This window comes from Sciurus vulgaris (genome assembly GCF_902686455.1).
Source record: "Sciurus vulgaris genome assembly, chromosome: 13".
NCBI classification, from domain to species: domain Eukaryota; kingdom Metazoa; phylum Chordata; class Mammalia; order Rodentia; family Sciuridae; genus Sciurus; species Sciurus vulgaris.
The window spans coordinates 61,438,532-61,444,531 of NC_136474.1; positions in this window are offsets into that span (position 1 = coordinate 61,438,532).

Genomic DNA, 6,000 nt, shown 5'->3' on the forward strand with positions numbered 1-6,000 from the left:
TGAGCTATATCTCTAGCCTGGCTACCTTATTTTTTTAAAAAAGAGGTTAACTTTGGCTCATGATTTCAGAGGCACAAATTCTAAAGGTCTCATCTGGTGATGGCCTTTTGCTGGCAGAGTTCTGAGGTGACACAGAGCATCACATGGCAAGAGACAGGGAGGATGGGCGTGTATCTGTGTCTCTCTCCCTCTTTTTATAAAGCCACCAGTATGCAATCACGGGGCTCCACCCTGAGGACCTTACCTAAGACTCATCACCTCCCAAAGACCTTGCCTCGGGACACCATAATGGGATGGTTTCCACCCTCTTAATACTTCACCCTAGAGATCAAATTCCAACTCGTGAATTCTTGGAGTTCACGCAAATCATATCCAAATCATAATAGCCACTTAGGTCTTTGCAATATGCTTTGGATTCCAGAGGAAGACACTGGAAAGGACTGGGCAGAAGAGAGACATACTCTGACTTGTCTCAGGGTCCCTCCACCTGCTCCAAGGACAAGGGACTATGGAAAGCAAAGACAGAACAGCAAGACCAGCAGGTGGCGACCAAGTAACCCAGGCAAGGCACACAAGTGGGCTTGGGGCAGTTTGGTAGCAGTGTAGATGGTGGGAAATGGGTTGACATCTAGATCTATTTTGAAGCAGGCCAATAGGATTTCCTGACCTATTTGATGAAAAGTATGAGAGAATGGTAGGAGTGGAGACTTTGTGCCTGAGTCCCAGGAACAATGGAATTGCCATTAACTGAAGTGGGAGGAGGAGTGGATCAGGTCAGGGGAGGGACATCACACTCATCTGGGCACATTCAGTTGAGCCTTATGTTAGGCATTCGAGTGGAGACATCAGGGAGACCGTGGTTATATACATCTAGACTTTATGGGAGAAGTTCAGACTAGATGTATAAAGACGTTGGCATCTAAAAGGATTTCAAGTCACCTGCATGAAACAGAAGACAAAGAGCCCAGAAACAGCCACACAAACACAGCCAGCTGATCCTTGACAAAAGAGAAAAGGCAATTAAGTGGAGCAAGAATGCTCTTTTCAACACATGGCGCTGGAATAATTGGATATTGATATACAAAAACATAAAATAGACACGGACCTCCTTCCACTTTCCCCAAAAAGTAATTCAAAGTGGATCGTGGACTGAGGTATAAAATACAAAAACCATAAGATTTGTAGAAGAAAATACAGGATAAAATCTTTGTAACTTGGAGTTTAGTAACAAGTTTTAGATGCAACACCCAAAGCACAATCCATGAAAGAAAATATTGATGGGCTGGACTGTATTAAAATAAAGCAGAAGACCATCCAGGGAGGGAGAGGGTGCAGAGACAGAGCAGTCCAAGGAAGATGCTCTGACATTTCCAGCTCCATGAACACCCTCTTAAACTCCCACAATTTTGGAAAGCAATGAGGTTGGAGACACAAATTTAGAAGTCAGCATAGGTTATACTGAAAGTACTCACCAGGGCTGGGGTTGTAGCTCAGTGGTAGAGCACTTGCCTAGCATGTGCAAGGCACTGGGTTCAATTCTCAGCACCACATATAAATAAATTAATAAAATAAAGGTTCATCGACATCAAAAAAAATTTTTAAAAAAATAATAAAGTACTCACCAGCCACATGAAGTGACCTAGAGGGTGTCCCAGGCAGAGGGTGGAACAGTGCTGTTCCCAAGACCAGGCAAAAGAAGGTGTCAAGAAGGAAAGAGTGGCTGGGTCTCTGGTGCACACCTGTGATCCCAGTCACTCAGGAGGCTGAGCAGGAGGATCACAAGTTCAAGGCCAGCTAGGGTAACTTAGTGAGACCTGTCTCAAAATTTAAAAACTTAAGGGCTGGGGGTGTAACTCAGTAGTAGCGTGCCCCTCTGTTCAATCCCCAGTACCACTAAACAAAGTGGGGCTAGGAAGTGTGATCAACGTGTCAGAAGCAATTCATAAGCCAAGAGAGGCTGAGGATTATCTGTTGCGTTGGCCACATGAGGTCACTCATTGCACTGGCAGCGATACTCTGGGCTGTGGATGCAAAGCTCCCACTAGAGCTAATTCAAGAAGGAATCAGAGAAGAGGAGGGGACAGCTAATTTAGGAAGTTCTGTCATAGAACTTTCTGGAAAGAGAATCAGAGATCATGGGCAGTATCTGAAGGGGATGTCACAGAGAGGGTTTTTTGTAAATGGAAGAAATTGCAGCAAGCTTGTATCTGTTGAAAACAATTCAGTAGAGATGAGAAAGGATACAGAAGGGGAGGGGGAGGACTGCAGGAGCACAGGGCCCCTTGGAAAGAGGAGAGGGAGTGCTCCACACTCAGCCATCTGAACTAGAGGAAATAAGCAAGACCCTGGCGCATCTGGAAGTTCAATGTCAGGCCAGCTTCCTCACGAGGTCCACTTCGTAAGAGCAGCTCATCCTCCAAAAGCATCCCAGGGTAAAGGTAAATCAGTAGCACAGAATTTCTGACAAAGAACAATAATAAGCAAATAATCAAACAAAATCTAGGTATTTACTGTACCTTCTGAAACTGTACAATTATCTACCAGTATAAAAGTTTGGACCAGCAAGTCAGCCAATAATTCTGAACAGATCTTTCACAGAATATATATCAGAAGATGATAAGCAACAGGTAAGTGTATCTTTTAATGCATTAAATTCATTACCAATTTCTTTGAGGCTAAGCATCAACTTATGTAAAAACAGTTAACTTGTCTGTGATTTGCTTTGCCCCAGGTGCAGGGCAGAAGCTGTGTTTGCAAAACATCTTCTGTTTCATCAACATTTAAAACTGCTCACAGAGAGCAGATTAGTGCTTGACTGGGCCTGGGGGTAAAAATGGGATGTGAATGCAAATAAGCCAGAAGCTTCTTTATGGGATGATGGACATGTTGTAAAATCATACTATGTAGTACATTAACACCTCTTTAAATACACTAAAAACCATTGATTTTGACACTATGGCAGACCAATGTTGTGGTATATATTACATCTTAATAATACTTACAAAAAAAGCAAGAAAGAAAGAAAGAAAGAAAGAAAGAAAGAAAGAAAGAAAGAAAGAAAGAAAGAAAGAAAGAAAGAAAGAAAGAAAGAAAGAAAGAAAGAAAAGAAAAGAAAAAGAAAATTGTTCAGGGAACACCCCAGTCCTCTGGGAGGATGCTGTTCCCCTCTAGCTCCAGGATTTCTTGCTTCCTTCTTAGAAGACAGAGTTTGACCTCAGTGCTGCTGGATCTGGAAATTCCAAAGCCACCTGCACAAGTTAGGACTCTTTGTGGCATCTAAGAGTTTCTCAGATAGTACAAGGTCTAGACCTCAGGTATGTTTGGGTGGTAATTTAATCCATAATTCCTTGATCAACAACCTATAAAAAATTTTATCAGCCAGTGAAGAGGACTATGTCTGGCACTCTGATAATAGTGGTAGTCTTCAGAGATGAACGAATGGGAGTTCATAAAAGAAACCAATGCTAGCTTGATATTGTAGCCCATTTTTTGGTTGCTATAACAAAATACCTGAGGCCAGGTAATATATAAAGAAGAGAGGATTATTTAACTGATAATTAGGGAGGTTCAAGGGCATGGTGCCAGCACTGGCTCAGCTCCAGTGAATACCTAATGGCAGATAGCATCATGGCAAGAGTGTGTGTTAGAGGAAAAGATCACATGGTGAGATAGGAAGCCAAAGAGAGGTGGGGGGAATGGCTACACTTGCTCTTTTATAACAGTGCTCTCGAGAACTAACCAGGGTCCCACTAGAACTATATCGATTTCTTCCTAAGGCAGTGCCCCTAATGACCTAACTGACTCCCAACAGGCCCCACCTCTTAAAAGTCCCACCACCTCTTAATATTGCCACACTGGGAACCCAGCTCCCAACCGGTGGGCCCTTGGGGAAGACTCAAGCCATATTCAAACCAGGGCTCATCCAGTGAAATCTTCTATGCTCACCTATTTCATTTACACCGAGATTCCCACTTTCTCCCTTAATTCTAGCTCAGCATTTGCACGGGTTTGCTCCTAACAGTCTCAAGGCCTCTGAATCTCTGTTCCAATCCCCGCCCAGGTAGATTATGTGATGACCATCTATCTGCCTCTTGGGTTACAGGGCCGTGTACGTGACATGCAGCTCAGCATGGTCCTCTCTAGAAAACTGCTCTGAATTGATGCCAGCTCCGTCTGAGGCAGGACATCTCTGAACTACTGAAGGAAGAACTGAGTAAGCCTGGGCTGGGCCTTCTACTAAATGTCCAATCCCTCAAATTCCACCACTGTGGCTGCCTCTACCAGTACCAAGCCTCAGCATTGTCCTGATAGATGGGATTGTTTGGCCAAATGAACAACAGATTTTCAGGGTCTCTAGGTGGGCTGCATCTCCCTCTGGCTCAAGGCGGTAGGTCTCCTGTCTGGTCCCCACCCCTCAATGCGTCTGGGTCCTCCCACGGACCTCACACTATGCAGACCATCGTTCTTCACTCCCTTGCTGCCCATCTCCTGACCACTGGCACTTCAGACCCTCGCCATCAATACAAAGCCTTTCTTTCAGAGCTGAGCAGTTAGGAGCAGAGCCTCAAATCTTGGTTCCTTCTCTTTTTCCCTGGGCACCTCGGGAAATCATGCTGGGCAACCCTCTATGATTCAGTGTCTTCCTCTGTAGCGAAATTTTATGACTATACGGAGTAGAGAGCTTATTAGCACAGTCCCGCGCCTGGCGGTGAGCACACAGTCATCCCTAGTTCTTCCCGTGGTCAGTGAGCCGCATCATCTCGCTGCAGTGCCTTTGGGGATCTTCAGGTCTGGGGCACTTTCCAGCTGCCTTCAGTATTGTTTGTGACTTGGGGACTGCCATTTTACTGTCACGGACCTTTCTCCCTTCTCTTTTATGATGTTGCTGAAGTTCAAGATTGCTGGGCTGTCAACTCTGGATAAGAAACTTGCTTTCTGTTAGCTATTTGCTCTTAATTCCAACACAAGCTGATTTCTCAGATACCAGAGCAACCTGATCTACTGTCACATTTCTTCACCCCAGCTTGTCCCCAGGCCTCTTTGCTTCTGTGTCTCCGGCCCCCTCCTACCCCCAGAAGCAAAAAGAGGAGCTGTGTAGCAGGCATTCCCGTTTGTCAGTGCGAAACCCTTGCCTTCTGCGGGGACTCATTTCCCTTCCCAGCCCTGATTCTTTGCCCTTTTAAGCCAGAGCTATTATTACTTCTAATTTGCATTGAATGGTCCCTTAGCAGCCATCCCACACTGAATGTGATGCCAGCTTCCTCCTAATACTGCTAGATTTACCAAAATCTTAGCTCTTTCTGAATACAACTTAAAATGTGATAATGAGAAATATGAAGAGCATTCACCACATCCACAAACACAAAGATCATTCTTTACCGAAAAGTGCACCATGGCCAAGTTGACTGGAACACACGTTTTAGATGAGGCCTATGTTTTCCTTGCCATCAATAAAAGCAATCTCAAGGATGCATTCTCCTTAAAACATTTTTGGGGTCAAAACAGTTTCACTGCTCTTAAGAATAAGGCGGGGGCGGTATACGCAGGGTCAATAGGAATGTGAAAAAATGCTCAATTTGTCAAGGAAATGCAAATCAAAAACACAATGAGATATCATCTCACTCCAGGAAGAAAGACTCTAATCCAAAAGATAAAGGAGTAATGGCAAGAAAGAGGCGAAAAGGGAACTTGTGTATACTGTTGGTGGGAATGCAAATGAATGTAACCATTATGGAAAATTAAAAAAGAACTACCATATGATACAGCAATCCCACTACTGGGCGTGTATACCCAAAGGAAATGAAATCAACACATCGAAGAAACATCTACATTCCCATGGTTATTATACCACTACTCACAATCGCCCAGGAATAACCTAAGTGTCCATCAACTACTAGATGAATAAAGAAAATGCAGTATACATAACATGATGGAATACTATTCAGTCATGAAAAAATGAAATCCTATCACATGAGGCAACATGAATAGAATTAGAGATCA